Genomic DNA, 22,742 nt, shown 5'->3' with positions numbered 1-22,742 from the left:
CATAAACAAACTGTACAACAGAAGGAAAAACTGTTGCAAAAGAGAGTAAAACCCCATGAGTGGAGGAGCTCTCTGGTCAGCCTCAGTAATAAGCTGCGATCCCTGATAAAATCCTCCAAAGCCAGTTATGAAAACAATATTGCCACTGATTCTAAAGACAACCACAAAGCATTCTATAGCTATGTCAAGAATCTCAATGGCAACACTCAGATCTGCTCTGAGGTACAGCACAATGGCACTAAATATACAGACCCAACTGATATTGCCAACATCCTGGCAGATAGGTTCAGTGCTAACTTTACCCCCCTCTCACCCCCTAAAGAGCCCATCTCTATACCGGAAGAATGCAAAGTTCCTGTAATCATGGCTGCACAGGTAAAAACCACACTCTTCAAAGCCAAGAACACAGCATCCATGGGACCAGACAACATCCCAGGCTGCATTCTACATGAACTAAAGAACGAACTGGCACCCCACCTAAGTATCATGTTCAATCATAGCCTCACCTTAGGCTTTGTGCCTGCTGAATGGCGCACAGTGATGGTTATCCCACTCCACAAGGGGGGAGCCACCATGGACCCCGGGAACTACTGCCCCATTAGCCTGATGAGCCTGGTCTGCAAGGCCATGGAATGTATCATCATGGAACTTATAAACAAAGACATTGGTAATCTCCAAACTCTGGACCCCACTCAGTTCGGGTTTGTAAAAGGCAGATCATGTCTCCTAAACCTGATAGATTTCTTTGAAGTAGTCACCAAAGCCGAAGACAAGGGTAAGGTGGCTCACACAGACTATCTAGATCTTGCCAAGGCTTTCAACACCATTCCCCACTCTGGAATTATAGATAAACTCACTAAACTAGGTATGAATCTGTATGTCCCAAGATGGGTTGCCAACTGGCTCACTGACAGAACCCACACTGTGAAAGAAGAAGATTTCAAATCCGACTTTGGACCAGTGACAAGTGGAGTACCACAGGGTTCAGTCCTGGGTCCTCTCCTGTCTGGTATCTACTTCTCTGAAGTACAGGCTAACACAGAAGGTCTTTGGCTAATGAAGTTCACAGATGACTGTAAACTAGGAGCCATAATCAAAACTCCTAACAATGTGGACATCCTACAAAAGGGTCTCACTGAGACAGATGTCTGGTGTCAAAGCCATGGCCTCAAGCTCAATGCCAAAAAGTGCATTGTCATCCCCTTTGGTAAAAACTCTGTACCCATGAACTACAACATAGGCGGTAGTATACTTAACACCAAACGTTTGATAAGAGACCTTGGGACACAGGTGGACAGTAGTCTCTCCTTTGATAATCACTTCACCACAGTAGTCAGGAAATCCTTCTACATGGCACACCTCATCACAAAAGGTTTCTCATCCAGAAGGAAAGAGGTCATTGTTCCCCTCTACTCATCACTCATTAGACCCATTATAGAGTACAATGCCCCTTTTGGTATGTACCTCACAAGACATCTACAACAACTGGAAAGGCCGCAGAAATACCTCACAAAGAGGATTACTGGCCTCAAACAGATGCCCTACGCAGACCGTCTCAATAAACTCCAGCTTTACTCCATCGCATAACGCCTACTCAGAGGTGATCTCTGCCTAACATACAAAGCTGTGTCAAACCCAGAGCTGTTGGACATGCTCCACTTAAAGAAATCCCAATCCCTCCGAGTTACACGCTCTAGGGACCTAAACCTTGTCACCACAATAAACAGAACATGCCGGAGGGATAGATTCCTGTTGCAGAGACTTCCCATACTCTGGAATAAACTACCTATCTATATCAAACAAAGCTACTCATTAGCACTCTTCAAGAAAAATCTTGATGATTGGATGGGAAATAGGAAATTCACCCTGGGGATCACTTCTGTGGCTCTGCTCAACAGTGGCACAGGAAAATTATTTTCTTGGGTGGCAAAAGCCGGGGTACCTTTTTGGCTGGGCTTGTATAGGCCCCAGGGCCAATAGCCTAGTAGCTACCTATGAACCTATGAACCTATGTGTTATGTTGGGCTACTAGTCTGGAGGTGTGTGCATCCTTTATGAATATGAAAACACCGCCACCATTGGAGCTTCGATCCAAGCTCTGGGGCTGAAAGGTGTGGAAAAAATTATAGCCTGGTAGTGTAGGGATGCTTTCTACTACCTTGAACCAGGCCTCTATTACAGCACAAATTCAATGTTCTCCATTTTAAGCAGTGCTTCAAGTGAATGCATTTTGAGATTTAGACTTCTAGCATTGAGCAGCAAGTCCCTCAGATTGTATTTGTTTGTAGCTGTTATGGTTATAAATTGGTCTTTGGAGCACCACCTAAAAAAGGCACTATAGGGTTGGCAAGAGCCTTGGCCAGTATCCAGAAGCCCAGGGGTGACAGATGCAGGCCATCTCTGGCAAAGCATTGAGGTCTGTCAATCTTGTCATCCCAGGCAGACAGATACTGGATCCCCTTAGAATGACACCAGAAACTTAGTCAATTGTTGAAAGCAATCATTTTCTGCTTGTACTGTGGTATCATTCTAGATGATGGTAGGATGCTGCTCAGGACTAGGGTCATACCCACCTGGGTTACATAATCTGAGAGCTCCTCCATGTCTCTTTTCATGTAGTCCAGGGAGGTACGTCTCAGGTCATTCACACCCACATGTACAATAACTGAGTCATATTTGTACCTGTTGTTGAGGGACCTGACTGTGTGCATTATGTGGCAGATCCTGGCACCTGACAGGCATCTGACTGTTACTTTCTCCTTATTCAACCTAGTGAGTGGGACATCAGTGTGCCTCACTATTGAATCACCTATGACTACTGTGTTGGGCATGCTGTTTTGCATTAGGGGCATTGGTTGAGTGGCACACTGTTTAGGAGACTTATGTGTCTCGTGATTAGTGTTGTGTTGTGGTGGTTGAGTGTGTTTCTGCCTTGGAGATCTCTGCTGTTTGGGTAGATTTTTATTGACAGCCTCCACAAAGGTCAGTGTGTGGTTTGTGTTTTTATGTAAAGGCAGTGCTGGTGTGTGTTCTGGAGGGCTATGTGTTCCATGTGATGTGGTGCAAGTGTTGACCTTCTCCTCTTAACCAGCTATTCCGGGCTTGGTTGAAGAGTGGGTGGCTTCAAATTTGGGTATATAAGTGCAGCTCTCACGAGTCTGAGTGTTGGGAGAGAAGAGGAGAGGGTTGTCGGTGTACATGAGGCAGTTGCTACATTGCCTCAGGATGCCCAAGTTCACCAGATTAATAGGAGAAAGCACAGGGAACTGACCTTTAGACATGCCTGGAGGGGTGGGCATTAATAATACATACCAGATCTGTTTCCTTGTAGAACGTTTACTGCTGGTAGCACTTTTGTGTGCTACAATAATTGCTACAAGAAGTCTGGTAAAGTGCTAGACTAATAAGCTAGTAAAAGTGCAGGAGAGGAGAGAACTAACAGATCTAATGGAAAAACTGAAGAGCAGACTTTGGCACTGCTCATAAGCTTACAAACAGTCCTGGATACAGCAAGTATGTATCTGGACTAGACTAGTTACAGGAAAGGCAGGAAATACGTGCAAAAGCAGGCTTTTAAACCAGAAAGTTGAGAGATATGGAAAAGCTGCCCAAAAGGCCAATAAACTACAATTTCTGGGCTAGAAACCACTCCTCTTGTGGTAGATAGGTGACCTAGTGCTTACCACTCCCATTGATAAGCTAGAAGGCTTCCCTCCAATATAGAAAGGCTTAGGGGTTCAGAAGCTTACATACAGTCCTGGATACAGCAAATCTATTATCTGGACTAGACTAATTACAGGAAAGGTGGGAAACAAGAGCAAATGTGGGCTTTTAAATCAGAAAAGTTGAAAGAGATGGAAAAACTGCCCAAACGGTGAATAACTACAATTTCTGGGCCAGAAACCACTCCTTTTGTGGTAGATAGGCTACCTAGTGCTTACCCATCCCACTGATAAGCTAGAAGGCTTCCCTCCAACACAGAAAGACATGGGGGCCTCAGAAGCTTACAAACAGTCCTGGATACAGTAAATCTGTATCTGAACTAGACTAATTACAGTTAAGGTAGGAAACAAGCTTAGAATTGTTTTTCTTGGTGGCCACTGCTATCATCATACCATCTACTGGAGACCCTTTCTCCAGTGGGCCCAATCCTAAGGTGCAATCAGGTATTTGCCAGGTCTTTTAAGGATTGGCTCTTTGACATCCAGATCCTTTCGGGCCTGGTGGGAGATAAGGTCCACATTCTCTTGAATCAGGGGGACTATCTGGGACATAGCTGGGATGGCTCCGAAAGCCTCAAGAACCACAGCTTCCTCTTTTCTCAAAAGCTTGAATATTTCACCAAAGAAAGCATCCTCAAGGGGTGATCAGTGGGACTCTTCCCCATCATCAAAGTTGGGTGTCTTCTATGAGGGATTCTTATGGGGAATCTAAATGCCTCCTCTTGTACGTATGCTTCCTAGGTGGGTCTCCAGTTGGATGCTCTGGAGAAGATTTGGAAGTGTGAACTGAGTCCAGAATGAGGATTGTCTCAAGACTTGTATGGACCACCTGCTTCAATACAACAGGATGAAGAGGCTCCGAGACCATGACAGACAGTTACAGAAGGGGTGGACCCAAGGGAAGCAAGTATGTCTTATTCTCAGTGGTGGAAAAACCTCTCTCTACTATCTCAAAGGCAAAAGACATAGGAGAAGTAAGGGCCATACTGGAAGGAACCAAAGACAACTGCCCAGGATGGTTCAAAGCATCACCATGATCCTGCCTTGAGGCAGAAGTACGAGCCAGGCTGTCCAATGCTAAGGCTTTGAGAGGAAGGGATGGCTCTGAGAGGATTGGAGTCTAACTCAATCCCCTCAGATCTGGTGCAGACCTTTCAACTCCAAGATCCCTCCAGCTCCCACAAATTCAGTGCCGACTGGATCAGAAATGCTGACAGAGTCAAAGAAGGCAAAACCTTCGGATCCAACTCAGACAGACTCAGGACTCTTGGGTCTGTTGACTCCAAAACCAATGGTAAGATCAGAGTAGGAGTCAACAATTGGGTAGGAGCTGATGGCAGGCTCATGGGTCTGATGGAAAATGAAACTGGTAAAACTCCCAACTGAATCTGAGCCTCATCATCCTGTCCACATCTATTTTAGTTAAGCTCCTAGAAGACCTGAGAAAAGACGAGGTAGAGAGTGGCCTGGAAGTACTTCTCTGGGTCTCCTGTAGGAATGGTGAGTGGATCCATGAAGGAATTGGCTCTGGCTTGAAGGTGGAGGAGCAGTGAGCTGGAGATTTAGACTTAGATCTTGACATATCCGAAGAGCCAGTCAAATCTGACATTTTAGAGACCTCTTCTGGTGGAGCCAAACCTAAAACAAAGGAGGGAGAACAATCAGGGGATCATTTCCTAACTTCTTTGTCTTTGGTTGATGAACCCCCATTAGCCTTCTCAGGAAGCATCTTGGAAGGAGGGAGAGCTCAAGCAGAAGATGTAAAAGAGGTAGAGGGTAGCAAACTCTTGATGACTAACTTGTTGTGGTGTTCAGCCAAAGCCTAGTGGTTGAACCCTGCACAGATCTCACACTTGACCTCCAAATGGGCAGAACCATAACAATATGCACAGTCCTGGTAGGCACTGGAACTAGGGATCTTGTGCCCACAGGAGGTGCATTTTTTGAAACCATTTGGTTTATATGACATGGTAAAGAAAGGAACCTACAGAAAAAAAGGTAATAATCACAGCAAATTACTAACAATAGTAAGTACCTACAATAAGTAACACAAGAAAAAAGAGAAACCCTGAAATAAGTAAGCAAGGCACAAGGCCTAACAAAAGACTATCACAAGACACAGCTAACACTTTAAAATATCTATATGTGTACACATACATACACATATATATATATATATTTGACTCGTAGAAGAAAGATGAAGCAGGAAGAACAGCAATAAAGTAGATCAGCCACAAGTTAGACATCACAGCACTTACCCTATCCACTGAATTGCCAGAGCTGAAGCAAAAAATGAAATCTGAGGTAATTCTTGCTAGAAGGTAGGATTATGGGTAAGGATAGGAGCTTGAGCTAAGGAGCCAAGTCTTTAGAAGTGTCTGAAGTCAGATCTGAGACCCATTAGTTGAGTGACAGATGAAAAAGACAGTATCAGACCTCATAATTTCATAGGTGACTATTAAGATAACGACCCCAGGGGCCTTTTGAAGGCTAGCCATGCTTCCTAAGAATTATACCCTGTACCTTGTGCCTGTGAGGTAAACACCTTAATCATTACCCCACATTCTAACCCTGAGCAGATGTGGGGAATCCTTGATACATAGGTGATAGTATGGTGCAGTTGGAACATACATGTTAAGAAAATAATAAAGGAATAAAAGCTACAATGAAATATAATGGATACGTCTTCATTGTCTGTCTAAAGAGCTGCAACTCAGATAACTATAAGTCTAAACCTCTAGTGCTTGTATAATACTTTCTACCCCTACAAAAGGTATAACTAACAATATAGATGCACATTTAATAATTATGTTTAACTCTTCTAAAAACAGATCTAAACTATTGTGCAATGAAAGAGAATCCCCCAGAAAGGTACACAATCAGCTTTTTTAATAGAAATGTAGAAATGCATATATTTGCTCAAACTAGGCACTAAAACAAGTTCTGAAGACTACAAAAACTGAGCTAGTCCAAACCCACAAGAATACAACATAATATAGCAACAGACTAATACTGGATTAGAAAAATACGAAGTTATGTACTCACCAGAACGTTCCATGTGAGTTGTTCCATCTTGCCTTCATTCTTCACTGATAGGTTCGGAGCTGATCCCTCAGCTCCGACATGGCTGTTAGCAAGCTCAAGGTTTACCAGTTGCTCGAGACCAAGCCCCTTATCTCATAATGCACTGCTGGAGTTACCTTAGATCTTGTTTGCTGCATGTACCATATCCTTGTAAAAGGACTACTGTCCTAAGAGAGGGAAAAAGGAAGGAATTGAATTACCAGGATGCGACCAGCATCTAGGTCAACTGTCAGCCACATGGAGGATGGAGGGAGGGACATGAGAATGAAAGCGAGATGGAACAACTCACATGGAACATTATGGTGAGCACATAACTTCTTAATGTGAAGTTGTTCAATCTCGCCGTTCATTCTTCATTGATGGGTAGCATCCCTAGCACCCTCGATCTTGGGTGGATCATGGGAGTATATTCTTTAGGACCGTAGAACCAAAGGAAGCCCTGTCCCTAGAGGCCTTATCCACCTTGTAATGAGTGATAAAGGTATGAGGCTTAGACCAAGTGGCTGCAGCACAGATGTTGTCAATGGACAATCTGGCTTGAAATGCAGAGGATGTAGAAACTGCTCTAGTTGAATGAGCTTTAATTCTGCGTAGTAAAGGCATATTAGCTGCTGAATAAACACAGGTGATACAGTCAGATAGCCACTTAGAAAGGGTTGTTTTAGCCACTGGTCTACCATTCCTGGCTTCCGAAAAGGAAACAAATAGTTGGTCTGATTTTCTAAAATCTTTTGTCCTATCCAAATAATATCTGAGCTGTCTATGAACGTCTAGTTTGTGCAGCATATACTTTAATTTGTTGGAATGGTTGCAGAAGAAGACTGGCTATTCAATGACTTGATTGATATTAGCCTCAGAACAAACTTTAGGTAAAAAGGAAGGATTTGTCCAGAGAGATACTCTATCAGCATGAAAAATCATATAAGGAGGTGTGATAGACAAGGCTTGAAGCTCTGACACTCTGCGGGTGGAAGTAATGGCCACCAGAAAAATGGTTTTCCAAGACAAATATCTGAGATCACAAGATGATGCAGGTTCAAACAGGGGAAGAATTATGCGAGATAGCATGCAATTCAGATTCCAGGGGGAATAAGGAGTTTTTACTGGAGGCTTCATGTGAAAGGTCGCTTTAAGAAAAGCCTTGGATAACTTGTGGGCCATAACATTTAGTCCATCTACTCCAAGATGGAAATTGGATATGGCAGCTAACTGGACCTGAATTGTAGCCGCTGCCACTCCTTCATTAAAGATAATAGTTAAGAATTCCAATATAGATATTGAATATATGTCGAGGGAGCATGAAAAGGATCAATGTTCTGTTTGGAAGCCCAAATGGAAAATCTCTTCCACTTACTACGATATAATCTCCTGGTGGAAAGTTTGTGAGAAGACAAAAGGATATGCCTCATGTCATAAGAAAGGTTGTGAAGCCTAGCTATGTGGGGAACTGGAGCAGCCAAGCTGTCAGCTTCAGGGACTGCAATGAAGGGTGGAGATCCCCTGACGGATGTGTCAGAACGTCCAAAACTGGGTCCAGAATCCATGGATCCTCCAAGAGATGATGATAAAGAAATGGGAACCAAATCAAAACCTTTCTGCTTTTTTTTTTAAAGCAGGTAGAATAGATATAAAATCATTCAGTCCAGGACACAGGTTTGCTGCTAAACGGAGTTGCCACATCAATTCCCTCTTGTTTAAAGTGTTTTTCCAATTGCCACCCCTAGGGTTTATATCTATAACATCCAGGACACCAAACGTAAACCCAGAAAAATTAGCACATGATTTACTATGCCTAAATAAAGCATTAGTTTCTTTGGAATTCTTCATATCATATGAATGCTCATATATCCTGGACTTAAGAGCTCTCTCAGTTTTCCCAACATAAAACCCCGGGTAGGAATTACACTTTGAAGACTATAAAAACCTTATTCAAGCTATTTTGTTTCAGGAAGAAAGTTACTTACAGGTATCCAAAAAACAGATTAACATTTCTTATCAGCGAATCAATGGTTTTTTGGAAGAATACTTGCTGGAACAAAAGATTAGTCAAGAAACTTATTCTTTTTTATTAAATACTTTTCCCAAGGTGCCCAGTATGTTTGGCATCCCCAATATCCACAAATATGTTTTGTCACCCCTCCTTTAGGCCTATTATGGCAGCAGGGAGATCTAAGACACATAATTTGGCTGTTTTTGTGGACCAGATGGTTAAGCATGTGGTTGAGGGCATGCCACATCTTGTCAAGGATTCTTGTGATTTCTTCGGGCAGATTAAGCCGGACTTGTGGAATTCTGATTTGTTTTTTTCTGACGATAGATGTACAAGATTTATTTTCTTGTATTCCAGGGGAGGAATGTTTAGATTATTTTGAAAAAATGTTGTTTGACTATTCCAAATTATCACCAGAGTGTGTGCAGCTTGTTTGTGAGATGATGGCCTTGATACTAGATAACAATTACATTTTTTTGAAGGACAATACTTAGAACAAATAAATGGAGTTGCTATGGGGGCAGCTTGCATCCACGGTTATGCAAATATCATTTTATTAAGGAGGGAGAAGGAATTTGTTTTTGAAAGTAGGTTCTACTCTGATATTATATTTTACAGCAGGTACCTGGATGATATTTTTATTTTATGGAAGGGTACCAAAGAAATTATTGCTGTTTTTATTGAATATCTCAACAGGACTACTCATTATATAAAATTTACATATGAGTATAATGAGAATGAGATCCACCTTTTGGACACTACTATTATTAAGGACCTAGGTTTCTTTATATCTAAAGTATATAGGAAGAAGACTTTTTGTAATTCTTACCTCCATTTCCAAAGTCATCACCAACTCTACCAGAAAAAAAGTATTGTCAAGGGACAGGCTATTAGAATTTCTAGGATGACTTCTCATCTTGAGGATGTCATTCAGGAATTCAATGGCCTTAAGAGTATGTTTTTGGACAGAGGGTACCCTTTGGAATTTGTTGAGAATATTTTACAGGATATTTTGAGTGAGTGGGGTTTGAAATACAAGCCCTTGTTAGGTAAAGGACCTTCTGAAACAACAAAAAATATTGAAAAAGTAGAATGTTTTAATAACAACTTTATGCAGGTCTGTGTTGTACAATATAGTTCTCATTATAATGAAATAAGGAACATTCTTAATAAGAATTGGAATATTTTTAGGGGTGACTATAATATTTTGCAAGCAGTGGGTTAAAAACCTATTTTTTGTACTAAAGTAGGTCACAATTTAAAGTTCACCTTAGAGGGTAATATGAACAACAGTGGTTTGAAATCAAATGAATTCACCAAGGCTTGTGGTTGTTGTGCACAGTGTAAATTTATATTGTCAGTTGTTAGTTTAAAACTTGACATCTTTAATCAGGACACAGCGTTTTTTAAAAAAGGCAATTGTCATACTAGTAAAATATTTTATTTGGCTAAGTGTAATTCCTGCCCAGGGTTTTATGTTGGGAAACCTGAGAGGGCTCTTAAGTCCACGATATATAAGCATTCATATGATATCAAGAATTCCAAAGAAACTAATGCTTTATTTACGCATAGTAAATCATGTGCTAATTTTTCTGGGTTTAAGTTTGGTATCCTGAACGTGATAGATATAAACCCTAGGGGTGGCAATTGGAAAAACACTTTAAACAAGAGGGAATTGATGTGGCAACTCAGTTTAGCAGCAAACCTGTGTCCTGGACTGAATGATTTTATATCTATTCTACCGGCTTTAAAAGAAAAAGCAGAAAAGGTTAGATTTTTTTAAAAAGTGTTTACAATTAGCATTGTTTTATTCAGTTTTAATTGCATATTTTATTGCTAATAATTTATTCCAAACTAGTTTTATTGATTGGTGTGAATTCAGCCTATCCTGTGCAATTGTGATGTATTTAAATCATATGGCTGCCTTTCTAATTGTTCTGATGAAGTCAATGTTACTTGATGAAAGCGCTTAACTTATGAATAGATTTGTGGTCCATAAGACCTGCTGGTGATTTTATTGGTTTTAAGTTGACAGTAATGCCTAAATGGTCGCAGAGTGTGTCAGAGTGGATTCTCTTGCCCAAATCAGTTGATGCCTGGTGGTGGAGGTAAGGAGCCAATCGTCTAGGTATGGAAACAACTGAAATCCTAGATGCCTCAGGTGAGCCATGACCACTGCCATACATTTGGTGAACACTCTGGGGGCTGTAGTGAGACCAAAGGGCAGGGCTCAGAATTGATAGTGATTGGCTCCCAGCCGGAAACGCAGATGATCTCTGGATGGCTTGGCCATCTTTATGTGGTAGTACACATCCTTGAGATCGATTGAGCTCATCCAATTGTCTTTCCCTAAAAAGGGGAGAATGGACTGAAGCGTGACCATCCAGAACTTCTCTTTCTTGACAAACTGGTTGAGTCTGCTGAGGTCCAAAATGGGTATCCAGTCCCCTGTTTTCTTTGGAATTAAAAAGAATCTTGAGTAAGCTCCGAATCCTGCTTGGTCTGCTGGGACTGGCTGGATGACTCTTTTTTCTAGCAACTTGTGGACCTCTATAGTTGCTTGTTCCCTGTGACTGGATGGAACATCCGGAATTCTCCTGATGGAAGTGGGAGGAGAGGAGAATGGTATGAAATACCCTCTGGAAACGATACTTTGTACCCATCTGTCTTTTGTTATGTCCAGCCAGGCATCTGTGTACAAAGATAAGTGACCCCTGACTGCTTCCAGAGCAGGACAGTCAGGCCTCCACTCAGGAGCAGTGGTAGGGCTGACCAGAAAAATGATCTCTGTCACCCTGCTGTTGCGGACCCCCTCTTCCGCGAAGGTGGCGTCTTCCATTATAACCCCCTCCTCTGCCCCTAGAGGGGGTTTCACCACGTGTGTCCTGAAAGGCTCCTTGGGCTTTTCGGAACCACATCTTTCCTCCCCTTTGGCCCTTGGGATAAGGCGGAGTAGGGGTAGAAAAATGGACTCCTACGGCAGACAGAGTCTTTCCCTCTTGCTCAGACCTGGTTAATGTTTCCTTTACTTTAGGCCCAAAGAGAGATGAGCCGTCAAACGAGGTATTCACAAATGAAGATATGAAAGGCTGCGCGAAGGAACAGAGGCACATCCAGGAGTATCTACAAAGGGCACCTCCTGTACCTGCTGCCCTACTCGCACCATCAGCTGCATACGATATGAGATGCATGGACGAGTTTACAATTGAATTTAGGGTAGCAAGCTGGGTGGCAACTTTGTCGGAAGCACCTGCAGCTACTGTACCCTGAAGAGTATCTCCTAACTCCTTCAGGAGATCTCTCTGCAGTCTGGTAAAATGGGTCAAATAGTTCAGTGATCTAAGTGTGAAAGTCGCTGAACTAAACATGTGTTTCCAATATCTATCCATAATCCTAGACTCTCTGTTAGGAGGATGGATAGACGAGGACATCTCAGACATTTCCTTTTTGGTGGCTGCCGCCACGACCATGGCATCAACAGGGACTCCCTTGGTCAAAAAGGACTTAGCTACGGGGGCAGAAATAAACTTGTTAGGTCTCCTAGGTGCAGGTTCCATAGAGTCCAGTGACTCCCATGCCCTGCGAGAGACCAGATCCATAAGCTCATCATAGGGCAGAGACACCCAAGAGGTGGAAGGTTGAGAACCGAAAGCCTCCAGGAGAACTGACTCATCCTCAGTAGGTTTTTTGGAACGCCAATCACCTCTCTGCCTAAGGATCTCAAGTATCTCTGCAAAGGAGATATCCTCAGAGGGGGATCGGGGGGGGACCCTTCTGACTCATCTAAGTCAGTGTCAGATGTCAAAGACTCCTGTGGGGAGTCCAGGTGCCTCCTCTTGCACACTCTCTTTCTGGGAACCTCCTCAGCGGGAATGTCCAGGGAAGTCTCAGAAGAGCAGGGAGCACCCAGTGGGGCTACCTGAGGCTCAGGGTCTCTACGCTTGGAGCCGATGGAAACAGAAGCAGACACAGGCACCTTAGGGAAGAAGAGATGTCAAGGAAGTCTTAGGAGACAATACTCACCTCATGGCTTCAGAGGCATCATGACTCCAATGGGAAGGAGTCGAAGGACCCGAAGGAACCTCAAGCCTCTCCCGCACCGAGGCCATGGGCTCCGAGCCCGAGGTAGGAGCTGAGCTCATCCGATACAAAGCCCCGAGAGGAAGAGTCAGCACTGACAAGTTGGTGCAACTACCCTCCCCAGACCCGACAGGAGAAAGTCGGCTCCTAAAGTCCCCAGTCGGTGCTGAGGATGTCCAAGCAGATGGAACCGACAACACTGGAACAAGTGTCTGCTCCAAGGGCTCTTCGATCATCAGGTCAGCCTCCTCCAACTCCGAAAGCCCAGTACGACTCAGAGGAGGAGCAGTCAATTCCAGGGTAATGGTCTTCAGTTCTGACGCTAGGGTCAGAGCCAACAGCAATTTAGCTAGGCCTGGTGCCCTTAACAGCTTCTGTACCAGTCGGTCCATGTCCAGATCAGAAAGACTAACAGAGGACCTAGACGAGTGCATCAACAGTGCAGATTGGAAAATAGGAGATGATGGCAACTCTGATACCGGCTCCAGAACAGTGGACCAGATCCAAGAAGAAGGGACACTCAGTTCCGAGAACTGTGGAGCCAATGACCCAGCCTCCTCACTCTTCTTAGATTTTTTTGTGGCTTTTGAGTCTCCTGAGGATTGGGAAGAACAAGAGGACTTACTGGCCCCATTCTGGTCACCCAATGCCTCGTCAAAAGGGTGTTTTAGTAAACCCCTGTCCACTAATTTCCTCTTCCTTTCTAATGTAACCCTGAAAGAAAAGGAGTAACATATGCTGCATGACTCTTGCAAGTGAAGAGCTCCTAGACAGTATACACATTGCACATGAGTATCAGTAATGGACATCTTCTGTCCGCAGTCTGGGCATTTTTTGAACCCAGACTTTGGATGCTTTTGTTTTTCTTCAGGCATGTCCAATAACCAAAACCACTATCCAGAATAACCAAGCCAAAGGATAGCTAGTAGTAATAGGAACACAACCACCAATAAACACTGAAACAATGGCCCACAAGAAAAGGGGGCCAAAAATTAGCTAAATAGTATTAAGCACTCAAACTACTACAAAAACTCTAATCTAACTACCAATATTCACTACTACAAGAAGTAAGCCAACATGAGGCCACTACGAAAAACACACCAAATATAATATTAACAGGGAAGGGGGCTATAAAAACTATCCTAACAAGTGAACTATGAGTATATATTTTTCTAATAGAAGAAAAGACAGAAAACTTGAGATTATTTTTGAATAATTTATGAAGATTTAGGCTCGAGCAAGCTGGAACCACGGCAGTGCCACTGCAAACTAGATCTGAGGTAATTCCAGCAGTGCATTATGGGATAAGGGGCTTGGTCTCAAGCAACTGGTAAACCTTGAGCTTGATAATGGCCATGTCGGAGCCGAGGGATCGGTTCTGAACCCATCAGTGAAGAATGAACGGCGAGATTGAACAACTTCACATCACTAGTTATACCTAAAACTGCACATACCGAAGCACAAAGTCATTGGATCTTGATATATATCTTCAAACGGAGAAGGGCTTCATGAAGGCATATGACTTTTAGGTGCAAACATGTTTGTTTAACAAAAACAATGTGTGTCAAGCTTTGATGAGTATTTTTCTCTGTTAAAAAAGGGGCCCTCTATGGAACTTAAAACAGAAAAATAGAGTAGAATACGTACGTGTATAAAGAAGCAAATTGTGGGAAGTTAAGAACAATCAATTTGCTTTGCAGGCATACGCATATGCATCTGTTAATAAATGTGTTTTGCAGATACCAGTGTTTATGTTTTATTAGAACAGCTGAGGAAAATTATTCACCACTGTCTGTGAAGGACTGCAGCAAGAAAAAGGAATGTGTCTTTCTGCTTTTTGTCTAAGGGCCAAGGGCAGTAGCAAGGGTAGCATAATTTGTACTTATTTGTTGCAAGTCTACTCAAAACAAAGATGGTACAAGGAAAAGAAAAAAGGAAAATATATATTACAACACATCCACCTTTCCGTTATTGAGTGCAACAGGTCTCTAATATATACAACACTCATGAGGTTATACTATAGAATGTTGACTCTCTGTATTTATAATGTAGAAATATACTACATGCAAGACTCTCTTTTAGCTCTCCTTGGTGCTTAAACCACAGTTATGTACTTTAGATCTGTGTTGTCTTTTTCCATCCACCTTAACTTGTGGGTTATCGGATCCAATGGAATCTGAGGCTGGCACTTTAGACTTTTGGCTCCTAAGCTCAAATTTATTACCTAATCTCCTCAGATCAAGTTTGCCCCTCCCATACTGGACCCTCCAAAGATACGCCTAACTGAAAAATATTAGACACTTCCGCCGATGTGACACAGTCCTTAGCCAGGCTGATCCAGGTGGTACTAAGAGATTGAGCATTCTGAAGAATGGTGAAGGCAAATGCAGCCCTTGACCTAGAATGAATGTCAAGCTTGTAGTAACTCACAAAGGTATGAGTATTAGACCAAGTAGCTGCTGAACAGATTGTGTCCAAAGATGCGTGATTAAAGAAGACTGTCGGTAGCAAGGGCCCTTGTGGAATGAGCCTTTGGTTTGGATGGTAAGGACAATCCATTAACCCTGTAAATGAAAGAGATAGAATCAGTAAGCCAACTGGACAAGATAACCATATATATCCCATTTCCTGGAATAACTCTGGAAAAAGACACAAACAGTTTGCCAGATTTCCTGATATCATTTGTCCCGTGTAAGTAAAATATTAGTTGTCGGTACAGATCCAGTGAAGAATGTACTACCCCTTATTACTGAACTTTGGGAAAAACACTGGCAAATGAATAGACTGGCTTAAGTTAGACTCAAATGCCACCTTAGGCAAGAAGGCTGAATTAGTTTGTAAGGATGCTATGTCCTTGTGAAAAACTAGATAAAAAGGCTTACATGACGAAACATGAGGTTCTGACACCCATTTTAACAAAAATTCCAGCAACCAAGAAAAGAATTTTCCAAGATAAAAAAAAACTTTGACTCCACATTAGCAGCAGGCTCAAATGAAGCCTTGATTAAAGCCTGTAATACAAAGGACAGATCCCAAAGATGTACTGGATCTCTGGGGTGGGGGGGGGGGTGAGTAGAAAGGTCTCTTTCAAAAAGGCTTTAGAAAGTCTTAGAGAAGCTATGGGGGAATGATCTTGACCAACATGAAAACTGGAAATGGCCAATAACTTAACCAAAGCAGTATTGTAGTTCAGCAGGACTTGTTTGTGTATTTAATTTGAGCAAATATATGTGTTCTCTACATTTTTATGAAAAAGCTGACAGTGTGTCTTTTTGGAGGCTCCCTATTCCCTACACAATAGTTTGGATCTGCTTTTAGCCACGATAGTAAAATAACAGTATTCAACAACTAATAAAACAAAGAAGTAATGCTAGCAACCACTCCAATAGATTTTCTGAGGACTCAGTTTATTAAAACATACAGGAACGATTAAGCGTTTTCGTCTAGCACTTTTGGACTTCTTCAGAATAATAAAAAAAGAAAAAAAAAACAATAATTTTCTCCTTTTTATATATACAGAAACATGTTGGTGTTAATTAACTTAAAGGAGCTGACCCCCAAAAAATTAAAATAAAACCACCCCCGGGATTCATGAACCTTGCGCCAGGCGCCCGCATAGCGTCGGCGTTATAAAGCCAAATATGGCCACCGAGCGATTCAGGTATGAATCAATCCCACGTGCACTACCGGCGCGCGACCTGCGCCGCCCCCGGCGTAGGTATGCTAATCACACTGTGTGCGGTATTGCACCATGCAAATGAAGGCAAATAGCGATCCACGAAGTTGGGCAGGTGTAGCGTAAGGGCACGGCAATGTAAACCAAAAAAAATGGTTTACATTTAGCCAAACATGACCAAGGAGTAATGGAAGGCTGTCAACGTCAGGTATCATACAGGTGCAATATGCCAATGGCGAAAGGCACCGAGAATGTCCAAAGAAAACATGCACAAACTGTAAATAATGACATAAATGTTATGTACGCAGAAACCACAGCAGAACCCCGGATATGTGCACAGAAGGTGCAAAACAATTAAATAATATGAGAATGTCCTAAAAGAGCAGTATAATACACATCAGATGCACAGCCACCACACACCATAGTATGTATGGAAAGCCTCAACCCCAGCGCAAGGGTTGTCAAGGAGTGGCGGCAGTGTTCGGCGCCGTAACCATGTATTAGCAGTCAATGCCATGCAAATGAGGCAGATAATAGTGAATCGCAAAACCGGCGCCGGTGTAAGGATGGAGCAACGGCAGCGGTAGTACACCGAGGAGTGGCCTACACGGGATACATGTCAATCGCAGAGGGGTGTGCCACTGTAGGAGGAAGCACATTGGAGGCCAGCAAACATGGGCTGTACAATGCACATCACAGCAGCAGGATCGGTGTGAGGAAATAGATGCGCTGAGAGTACATAATGCCCGCATAGATGCATGTGCACGAGGATGACCACGTTCCCCAACCCAGTCATGTGACGGCCTCCCCGTCAACAACCACGGATATAGGAAGGTAATGCGGAGAATATGAGGAAATGCGGAAGCAGTGTAATTGGAGCCGTAATGAGCAATCAACACCAATCAATCCAGGAAGGGCAAACGGCGGCAGCTGACAACTCTGCATGCAGACTCATGCAAAACGGGAAAGGGGAGGCATAGGAATGCAAAAATAGTAGGGGATGTAGTAGAAATGCAAAGAGCAAAGAACCGAAATAGCACAGCCAAGTACAGAGGTAGCATAACGGCGATGGCAGACAAAATGCATCATATGCCATGTGCCTGCAGGATGCACTGCAGGCAATTGTAGGTGCAACGTGCAGAAACAGTAATGTAAGATGCAAAGCTAAGCCAATGCAGGCAACTGTAATGTAACACTAAAGGCAATACCGTTGCAGTTGCAATGGTAAAACACCGAAGATAATACACAGATACGGCTGCACAGACACACCCAATGACATCACCGGGTATACAGCACAACAGTATAAAGTGTGAATGCACACAACACACAGCGCGATTTCCCAAACGCCGCACCGTAGGGTGTAAACACACGGGGAACTTTTAATATGTATATGTTGGGTGCCGCCGTGGCCGTGATGCATAGGTATGTGTCAGAGACAGACGGAGTTGCAGAGGAGGGTGCCGACAACCACCATAGGCCTCATAGGAGAAGGAGAGTGTTCAGACCAAGGGTGACCTACCAGGGGCTGCAAGACCTGGAGATAGTAGAGCGCTACAGGGTGGACAGGGACACGTTACAGCAAATAGTGGAGCTGTGCCGGCCACGCCTGAGAACAAGAGACAACAGAGGGGAGCCCATCCCAGTGGACACAAAGGTATGTGTGAGCTTGCGAATACTGGCTACAGGTACCTTTCAAAGGCCAACCGGGGATATAATGGGTATCTCACAGGCATCAGCATCCAGGGTACTACACCAGTTCCTGGATGCCATGTTATGACATACCCATGAGTATATAAACTTCCCCAGATCTCAGGAGGGGTTGGCTAGCAATATGCGCCACTTCCACCGTGTGGCACAATACCCGGAGGTACTGGGTGCGATAGACTGTACGCACATAGAAATCAAGTCACCGCCCGGGGAGCAGGGTAGACGCTACATAAACTGCAAGGGATACCCCTCCATCAATTGCCAGGTCATGTGCAATGCGCAGGGCATTATCATGGATGTGTGTGCTGGCAGCCCTGGAAGCTACCACGACTCCCATATCTGGCATGCCTCACAGCTGTATCAGGTATTCGCCAGGGGGGACATCACACAAGGTCACCTTGTGGGGGATGCTGGCTTTGCACTGGAGCCGTGGATGATGACACCCATCAGAAATGCACACACACACATGCAAGAATGCCATAATGAGGCACACGCACAAACCAGAATAATCATAGAGCGTGTGTTTGGGATGTTGAAATCACGGTTCCGGTGCTTGGATAGATCCGGTGGAGCCTTGCAGTACTCTTCAGGCACATGTGCCCACATATTCATAGTATGTTGTATGCTACACAATATGATTCTGCGGAAACAGCTGCTGCAGGGACATAATGGTCTAGGGCCACCAAGCCCGCCACAACTGCCAAGGCAAGCACAGGCACAGGGCGTTCAGCGCCATGAACACACTGTGCCAGCCCCAGTAGGTAGACGTGGCGTACCCAATATGCCTACGCCCTGGCAAAGAGGGAACGCATAGCACATACTTTGACAGCGTAGGCCCCATGGACTGACACCTCCTTACCTGCACACACAGTGAAATGGACGCCACACAAACATGTCCGCCCGTAATGTGTACCGTATGGGCGGACCTATGTGTGACTCCAAAAAAGGCACCACCCAAACACTGCACACCCAATAGCCAGCAGAGCATGGAACGCCAACACCTCAACCGCACGCCGGTTCTACAGCAGATGACGTAGCCGTATGCTGCCACTGTCGCCGCAAGTCGACTACATATGTACTTATGTGCATACACAGATACGGAAATAGATATCACTACACACGTAGAAATATATGTACACATACACAGATATAAAGTACAACAGGTTAATATGGAACCCAGGGATGCAAGTTTACAGATAAGTAAGACGCGAAATCTCCACATAGTAAACATAGTGAACGACAACCTGATCATCCGGGAGGGTGGGCAGAGCAGGGAACGCCAGCCATGGAAATGTCAACCTGCATCAATACATATCCACGGGTCGGGATGATCGCCAGGCCACGGTACAGTAACGGGATATGTGCGTGTCACATCCATAGGATATGAGGGCGGAGGTACACACCGCCGCCGGCGATGCGGCCAACGTAGGTACTGTGTGCAACCGTCGCGAAAGCGGCAATCATACCTGTCAAGTGTACGTCATTATGAGGAACGTACCTCATTTGGGGTCTAAAACAGTTCATGTTCCTCGCAGTTCCTCAAAGTTCCACATTGAAATACTCTGTCACACATTCATTGTTAGGAATGTATATAATAGAAATCCTGGTAAATAGAAATTAATCATAGTAATTCATTAAAGGTTCTTCTTTGTAAGTAAATCAGCATATTTTAACCATCCTATGACCTTCTTAGCTGAAGTTGTTAGTAAGACAGTGGTATGTGTTCCACAGTTTGCCCATTTGTTTCACATTATGAATGTGTGTGTTCCTCATTTTGGAAATGGAAGGTTGAGAGCTATGGCGGCATTATGTGTATGTGTGAGGTGAGGTTGTCGTGTGTTCCGCTGTGTGAGTGTAATGTGTGTGCCACTGTAAAATGTGTATGTAGGTGACATGTCACAGGCGGAGTGTAATAACATGCGTAGGCATACAGTACTGGAACCATAGGCGTATGTACAGCAGTACCCACAAAGTAGTACTGACATCTCCTCAGTGGCTAGGCGCGTGGCGACGTAAAACGATGCAAAGCGGAAATGTCCCAGAATGTACCACAGGACCATAGCCAACAGGAGATGCAAAGGACGCATGTACAAACCATGACCGTATGTATGGCGGCCATATGGTAGACTCAACATGATACGTCGGCAACGTTACACAGCATCAGGCATGTACGGCAAAAATACGAATGTGCTATCCCAGCACCGATCGTGGACACTTACGGTCCCGTAAATACCGCTGTGTGTTCCACGACCGTTAAGTAAGCAAGCGCCACATGAATAGGAGGCTACCGGTAGCATACAGGCCGTCCCAAGTACAGGACCACAATCACCGTAACTATCAGTGACAAAATGCCAATGGATAGTAGGCACGGACGAACATCCACAGATATATAACCGATGTGAAGGAGGAATACGTGCAGGAAGCACACATGCAGGCGATACCGACACCACACGACATCAACAAAACAAACATTCCCAGAACAACAGACAGGTAACCTGCAGCTCCCCAAAGCAGGGATGGAGCACACACACAAGCATATCTTGTATGTATAAATGCAAGACCCACACCCCGTACCCGTCACCCACATCCGCAGATATACCCCATCGCACATATCAAAGGGATAACAGCCAAAACCGTAGCAAAAACATACAGGCAGTCAATGACAGCGGCATACCCGCAACAAGCCGCGTGGGTAACACTAGCAGTAGCCGATGCATCCTTGCATCCGTTGTGTACAGGAATATAACAGCTATGTTACACATCTGAATGCACAACGCCATCGACAGACGCCGCCAGGACACGGGCACCCACATGTCGAACAGAATACCATACCCAACACACACAATTCACGGCTAACACCACAGCGTAATGTACCTGACACCACACATAGCGTATGCAGTCACACAAACATGATACAACACATACCATCCCCACGAAGGTAGTGCAAATAACCAACGGCCACATGGGGAATGAACCATGGCCTAGTTTCGCGGGTAACGTACGAATGGAGGAGGATCACCAGTGATATGCGCATAACTACACACCGAGGAACAGCTATTGGCGTGATGAACCCACATGCCTCAGGTGACGAATAAAAGGAAGACTCCCTGGATATTCAAACCATATGTTCATACCGAACACAAAGTGAATCGAAAGCAAGGAGTTAGAGGAAAATATTGACGAATACAGAAGCAAAGGCCGGAAAGGTATGTCGAACCCACGAGATGTACTGGTGTGTAACGCATGATACGTATGACTAATCTGCACTGTATGTGAACGACGTGTGTAAGTAAAGATACCTGTCCATCAGGCAGAGAGTGGTGAAAGGTGGTTATGTAATGCTAAGCCGCGGAGCATACCAACGACTGTGGACAACGTGTGCACAGCAGTGGGACAACATGTACACAGCCGTGATAACCCAAGGTCCGCCATAGGGATTCCAAACACAGAACAATGCCACCACCCACGCTGATGCTGTCAGTGGATATCGAACAATGAAGTGCCACAGCAGGGGATAGGACATGTATGTATAGTGTCACAGCACACATGTGCATGGGCATATACCGTCGATGTCATACGGAATGTGCGCACGACGTGCACGTATCCCTCGCAGTAGGGGTGACTATGTCAATTATGTGTAATGCTAAGCTGTCATGATGGATATGTTCAGAAATCATAGACAGTATCACAGGCATAGCATGCATGATGGAGGGATGGCCTAATGTTATGTACATAAACAGGATATGTATGGCCTGCACATATGGGACAGAGTAGTAGCAGAATAGGTACCCGAATTGGAGGGAACAGCAAGTAACCATGTCCAAACATTCCGTAGCAGGTGCAATGTGTGCAACAATGATGTCCGGCAGGGCCGTGTGTAAACACATGTGCAATGTACACAGTAGTGTCACCCTCCCCCCCCATGGTAGTGTCCACTGAACGGCAGAGGCGGATGTCAACTGTATGTCTATACAGTACTTCCGCTGTGGTGGTACCATGGGTCTGTGTCACCCTACCAGCAAGGGAGCTATCACATGACTAGTGACACAGTGTGTCCCTGTGGGATGTGCACAGGACCTATGTCCCACAGCACGGTGTGTGTCCAGTCTGTGGAGGTCACACAGACGGCCAGGCTGAGCAATGTGGCATGTGTGCACACATGCAGGAGTGCTCCTCCCACCCTGCCCACTGCAAACGCCATGTAGGAGTACTACATGCATCAGTAATGCGGAGAACATGGCCCATGGCAGAGTAGATGACACCCATGTGTTAGTGGTATGCAGGTGAGTACAGATGTGTTTCATGACTGTCATTTGCATATGTAAACTGTCTGAGCCGGGTAGACATCACGGCATGACTTTACTGAGACATGTAAAGTTGTATCCATTGTGTAAGGTACACCACATATGTGTTATTGTAACACTGCCCATGTGTACATGTGTGTATGGCACAGGTACAAGGGCACCCAATGTATCAGCTAGAC

Source organism: Protopterus annectens, chromosome 4.part0 (assembly GCF_019279795.1).
Source record: "Protopterus annectens isolate FY-2018-M chromosome 4.part0, PAN1.0, whole genome shotgun sequence".
NCBI lineage: Eukaryota > Metazoa > Chordata > Ceratodontiformes > Protopteridae > Protopterus > Protopterus annectens.
Note: the sequence above shows the minus strand (reverse complement) of the source record.